This window comes from Petromyzon marinus (genome assembly GCF_048934315.1).
Source record: "Petromyzon marinus isolate PM22_M1 ecotype Great Lakes invasive population chromosome 84 unlocalized genomic scaffold, UKy_Petmar_22M1.pri1.0 chr84_unloc.4, whole genome shotgun sequence".
Lineage (NCBI taxonomy): Eukaryota > Metazoa > Chordata > Hyperoartia > Petromyzontiformes > Petromyzontidae > Petromyzon > Petromyzon marinus.
In genome coordinates this window covers 236,438-242,986 of record NW_027422641.1, presented here as the reverse complement: position 1 = coordinate 242,986, position 6,549 = coordinate 236,438, and the positions used below count along the sequence as shown (strand labels likewise).

General features: G+C 50.1%; 1 long non-coding RNA gene across 1 annotated transcript; it reads right to left on the bottom strand.

Annotated features, from left to right (window-relative positions):
• Nucleotides 1-4,486: 4,486 nt before the first annotated feature.
• Nucleotides 4,487-6,333, bottom strand: LOC142908495 (uncharacterized). The gene is made up of 2 exons (XR_012931812.1): nt 6,201-6,333; nt 4,487-5,317 (listed from the first exon to the last, which is right to left on the bottom strand). It is a non-coding gene; the product is annotated as an uncharacterized LOC142908495 (long non-coding RNA).
• Nucleotides 6,334-6,549: the final 216 nt, after the last annotated feature.

Sequence of the window (6,549 nt, the reverse complement as noted above, 5' to 3'; positions counted from 1 at the left end):
CTTGATACAGATGCTAGTAACACTGGCATTGGAGCTGTTCTGTTTCAAGTTGTCAATGGCGTCGAGAGTGTTATCGCATAAGGAAGCAGAGTGCTGTCTCCGGCTGAACAGCGGTACTGTGTCACATGCTGATAACTGTTAGCTATCGTGTTTTTCTTGCAACAGTATCTTCCATATTTGTATGGGAGAGACTTTGAGATGCGCTCGGACCACGCGGCGCTGCAGTACGCGCTGCAGGTTGACCAGCCATCTGGCGAACTTTCACGCTGGTTGGAGGTCCTCCAGGACTACTCTTTTCAGGTTACCTATCGCAAAGGCTCCCATCACACGAACGCGGACGCCCTGTCGCGATTACCCACGAACGAGAGTTGCGCAAGTTTTTCGGGCTCCGGTCGCTGTAAGCCGCGCAACGAACACTCGCCCCCTACCCTTACGGCATCGGCCGAGGTTGTAACATCTGAGGGGGCTGGGGATCCAGTGGCGCGTGATGCTGTCATTGGATTGGACCACGACGAATGGGGGCGCCTCCAGGTTGAGGACGCTTCCCTGCTTAAATTGTGATGCCGTGTCAAAGAGACTGATGGGGGCGAGGATCGATGGGGTGTCGCCTCTTTCATTCTCAGAGGCGGATTGCTCATGCATTGGGGCGGAGAGATGCGATGTTCCAACATTGTTGTGCCCACCGCCCTGCGAAGTAAGGTCATTTGGGTGGTGCACGAGCGTCTGTTGCACTTGGGTGTGCATAAACTAGCATTGGCCACACGTAAGTCGGATTTCTTCTGGCCTGGCATGGCTGAGGATGCTGCCAATTTGTTGAAGGCGTGTGTGCAGTGCACGCGGTAGAAGCCGCTTGTGGGAATAAATATTTTCTGGTGGGAGTCGAGTATTTCTCATGATGGCCTGTGGCCTGGCCGCTTCCCAAACAGTTGGCGGCAAAGATCACTGAGGCATTCCTCAATGGCTACGTAATTGTAGTGGCATGGTTGAACATGATCGCCACTAATCATAGCCGTCAGTACTAGCTTGTGTCAGTAGGGAGCAGAGGGGAGGCTGAACCTGCTGGATTAATGATGACGGGCCGTTGGCCAAGGCAATCCCTGGGGGAGCATCGTGACCAACGGTCGGGACCCCAGATCCCGGGAAGGGGGCTGGGGAGATGATGTCATTCTCCAGACCCTCGGAGACGGTCCTAGAAGGAAGGCGTGGCCAGGGGCGGAGTGAGCCAGGAGCCTATATATAAGTCAGGTCCCTGAGCGGTCCCAGCAGTTGTTGTCCGGCCGAAGACTGAAGAGCATCCTGGAGCCCTGAAGAGAAGAGCCCAATGGGCAGAGCAGAACCCCTGGCTAGGGTCGGCTCGAGCTTGTACCAGTGAAAGCTCCAGCTGATAACCCGTGAAGACTCAAGGGAAGACTCAAGCCCCAGCAGTATAGATGCCGTGATAGCCAGTGAGAGGCAAGCTAGTCTGGAGGGACTACCTCCATAGAGTATCGGGTGAAAGGGGCCATTACCCCATTGTGTAATAACCTGTTAATGTTATAATAAATGTGTTGCCTCAGAGTAAGCTTCCTCCAGTTTATTACCCACTACATTATGGACAAGAGTGCTCCCGAACGTCTTCTGAACAATCAGGGCAAAACATTTTCTTCAAAATTATTGCAAGAGGTGTGCGTTAGTTGTGAACCAAGAAAGTACGCATGTCACCGCACAATCCGCAGACGGATGGTATGGTTGAGGTGGCTGCACAGGACTCTGACCTCCATGTTGAGTCATCAGGTCAGCGAGAACACGACCCCCTGATTCATGTTCAGTTACAAGCTGCACCCAACAAGGCAAAATCTTAAATCTCTGACTCCGTGTGCTGCGAAGTGCGGGAGACTTCCAGGGTAAATTCTGATTTGTGCCGATTGGCCAATGAATGGCTGAGGGGCTTCCGTACTTCAGTGCAACCAAGCTCTGGGGACAAAGCTTGGTTGCACTGTCCACAGGTACCGTTGGGTACATCGCCCAATTTGCTCAAACCCTGGAGAGGGCTGGTTGATGTGATTCGGGTCATTCGACTGCAGTGTGTCCAGATCCGCTTGGGGCGGCGGAGTTGGTTTGCACACTCCTCTTGCCCTAAGCCCTTTATTGCTCCCTGTGAGTTTGTTCCATCTCCACACTGTGGGCGCCGAGGGACAGATGTGTCCAGCGAGCTGGCATGTGTGCACGTTGAGGTTGGTCCTCAGCGGAGTCGTGTGCTTCCTCCCTCAGGTGCCGCGCGCCTGATGTCCCCCAAGCCGCCGCCTGCGCTGTCTTCACTTGATTCGGGAGAGGAAAACCCGTCGACCCGGCCTACTGCTCTTCGACTGGACAGTTGCATATTCCCCCTGGGACCTCCAGAGAGAGTGAGCCCACCTCCACTGGAGGCCCAGCCACGAGGACTCGCTCAAAAACTCTTCGGATTTTGTGACACCCATGCACACACACTCCCACACCATCAGTTGCTTGTCACACTCAGTAGGCCATATCGGTTATTGGCTGAACCTAGCCTTTGTTGTGCTTATGGGTATTGTTACACAGTGAGGATGGGAGTTGTTGGTGATGGAGGGGATTCCGTGCATTCGCGTTTTATACTTTCTCGTGTTGTTCTGTACATTTGTAGCTAGTGCATATATTGTATAGGTGGGCTTGGGTATTTATATGCTATTTGTTATTGTTAATTATTGAGGCACACATAGCGTTTAGTCACTTTTACTCGCTTTTTATCACCTTATTCACTTAAGCAACCATTGGAAAGATGTTCTAAATCATACCAAACATTAAACTAATTTTCAATGGTATTTATCCAAATAGTGATATACCAAACTTTCATAGAAGCTTATTTCACTTCACACCTACATTTGTAAACTCCCGCCCCGTGCCGGTCCTCTACGTTCCACTTAACACCCCCCGCGTGCCGGTCCTCTTGTGCGTTACGGTCATTTGTTGCTAATTCCTTTGTCAAAGTATTTTGTTTCCTCCCACACAGCTTAAAAGGACGCGACCTGGGCTGGACTGTCTTCACTCCAACGCTGTCCTCATGACAGTACGGTCCCCTTCACCTGATGAAGGCCACTTGTGTTGTGGCCGAAACGTCATGAATTTTGTTGTTTTATTTTTTACCTACGTGACTTTACCGAATAGAACCAAAGAGTATGGATCCTTGCAGTCACGAAAGCTTCAAATATAGAACTTATTCACTTGGTTAGTTTTAAGGGGGAGTTGACAGCCAGGATGGCTGAATGCTACGAATGGGGGGGGGGAGGGGGGTAATGTAGTGACATCGGGAATGCCACTGTGTAGTGCCGGCCTGAGAGGCACGGCGTGCGATGTAATTACATCACCGACACCCCATATATGTGGGTGTAGTACCAGCCTTAGTGGGGCTTGGTGAGCGCTGAGTCATGGCGCTGAGTGGCACCACGTGTGGCGTGCAGTGCTGTTCTCTATAGGAGGGGTGTGAAAGTGTCAGCCATGAATGAGGTTAATGTGGGCCATTGCATTTTGTTTGACCCTGGAAGGTACATGACGGGTAAATTCTACACAGGGGCCACAAGTTGGGGTTAGTGGGTAGTCACGTGTCAGGGCGAGATCTTGCAATAGGAATCGAGAAGGTAGTCGTGGCCAAGGGCGGAGCCGGCCACGACTGGTAAGCATATAAACCGGGTCCCCAGAGGGACCGGGGTTCAGCTTTGCTGTTGTCTTCTGAAAGATCTACATTCAACGTCCGTGAAGAGTCACCAACACATGGGCAGGACTCAAGCTGGAGTCCTGCTCGTTGTAGCTATCCCAGAGTGTTAGCGCAGATAGCCTGGTGGTCCACCACCATAGGTTGTTATCTGGTAAAAGGGAAGTTACCCCTTCGTGTTGGTATAAATAAATTTGTTGCCTCCAAAGAGTATGTCTGCGACTCAATTGAACCGACTACACAATGGTGCAAAGGTCAGTAAAGTGACCGAGGCCACCAGGTGCTGTACCAGTATACCACATCAGATTAACAAGGGGCTCAGTGGTGGCAACAAGTTATCCCCTTCGCCTGGAATGCAGGAGTTCGTGGGTTCGATTCCTACCCCGACGCCTGAATATTTGGAGTTTGCATATTCTCCCCGTGGTGGCGTGGGTTTTTCTCTGGATCCTCGAGTTTTTTTCCCTCCACATTTAGAAATATGCGTTTACAGTATTTGGCTGCTACAAATTTCCACGTGATAAGCCACTTCGTTGAGCTATGATTTGTGGCCAGGTTGCTTTTGAAAAACAGCTATATAGCTCAGTGGTCCTTACTTGGTACAATAAAATAAAAATCTGCCGATTCCTGGAGTTATACTATAGGAAGGCCTGGGTACCCAAGGGACCAGGTTACACCATTTGTCAGTTCAATGAAAAATCGACAAACAATAAATCCAACAAACACACCCAGTGCTGAAATGCACTGAAAAACAGTAAATGTACCAGAATGAAGCAGTACACATCTTGTCAAGTTGTATTTATACAACAAAGATAACTAAAGAAAAATAACCAAATCCACAATTAGATGTGGATGTGATAATAAAGTAAAGCCCTTCTGGATAATGGACACCCTATGCCCTGTCGGTCGTGTTGATTTTTTACCATATTTCACCACGCCGACTAGTGCGGGTTGGTGAAGCGAGGGGGGCAGAACTGATTCATTTGTCACTCGCCTCTGGATTTAGTCCATGGGTGTGTAGTGATGTGCGCTAAACACTGTGCAATTGGACGACCCCACATGCCCTGGGCACCCTTTCGCATGAGATATTCAAACTCAATCTATTTTGCAGGTGAAATATTTCTGAAATAAAAATGCAATGAAGGAAAACAGAGAAACTGCCATGACACGGTGCACAGGTGTGAATTAATATATTATAATAATCAGTCACACGACTGACCATACAAGGCAAGCACACCATGGTGGTGCTCGCTTCATCCACCCAGCAACACACTTCAGCGCAATTGTTTCCCAGCGCCTATCTCGTGACTCGGTATGGGAATCGCTGCGGCGGTGTCCGCTCGTGCAGCTCCATGCGACCCACAGCAGACGAGCGCTCCCTATAGAGGATCCACGGTCGCGCGTCGTCTATGCCTACAGCACGAGCTCCGACACAAACATCCCCCATGGAGCTCCACAGACTGGTGGGGCAAGTGCTGTTATTGAGCTCCTATGAATGAAGCAGTACACATCTATGAAGGCCGCTGTGAAGTGTTGAGTCGCCCCGCGTCTCTCGCCCCTGACGCGGCCCAGTTCCCCGTGTAGCCTCCTCTGCTGTGCTCTCAGCCTCTGGCCCTTACGCAGCAGAAAGGAGAGGGGTGGAGGGGTGACGGGAGGAGTGAAAGGAGCGTTGAGGGGAGGGTTGGGGGGAGGATCGGTGGGAGGGGTGGGAGGGGTGGGGTGGGGTGGGTGGGGTGGGGTGGGTGGGTGGGTGGGGTGGGGTGGGTGGGTGGGGTGGGATGGGTGGGGTGGGTGGGGTGCCCCTTGCTTTCTTCGGCCCCTCCCCCCACCTCTGCTACTTATTTTAAGCCTCTGTCTGTTCATCCATCCGGCCCCTTTTTTCTTGCTTCTCTGTCCGTCTTTCCTCTTCTTACCTCTTGTGTCCCTGTATATGTATTTCTGCTATCTTATACCTCGTATTTGTTCACTCTGTCTATGCTGGTATGTTCAACCCAGAGGATGAACACGAAATTTAGCACTCTTCTGAAATTCGTGGTCTGCCAGGCAAGTGTCTAACTGTGTCGTTGGCCGACTGGTATTGCATCACGTAAAATTTTCTTAGGTTTTTTGAATTCTCGTCTCTCATCTTCTTGTTGTATTTACCTCCGTGCAGTTTAACACTCTCTATGTGTTGCGTTGATGTCACCTTAAGTGCTATTTGTTTTTACACCTGATGAAGATCGCTTGTGTTGCGGTCGAAACGTCGTGCTTGATTTATTTTAATATAATTTTATGGTATTTCTACATATGTGACTTTACCGAAAAAAACAATGAGTTAATCAATGGTTCTCTGTGTGAGTGAGTCTATGTGTCTCCATGTGAGTGAGCCTATGGCTCTGTGTCAGTGAGACTTTGGCTCTCTGTGTGAGTGCACTCTGTGAGTGAGTCTATGGCTCTCTGTGGGAGTAAGTGGGTCTCTAAGGTCACCACCATCTTGCTCCCTGCCCAGTGCGTCCACCTGGTTGAGCTGCAGAAGTCTATTGTCCACCACTCCAGACTGCACAGATATCCGACGTCCACCTCCAGCACAGACACCAGCAGATTCTTAAACCTGGTGGTGGAAGGACACGAGAGGGGTAATAGTCAACCACCATTACCACCATCAATACCACCATTACAACCACCAAAATCACTGCTATCGTTAACACCACCATCAATATCACCACCTCCACCACAACAATCACAATCAAAATTACAATCACAATACTCTTTGGTTCTTTCGGTAAAGTCACGTAGGTAGAAAAAATAATAGATCACGACGTTTCGATCGCAACACAAGCAACCATCATCAGGTGAAAAAATATAGC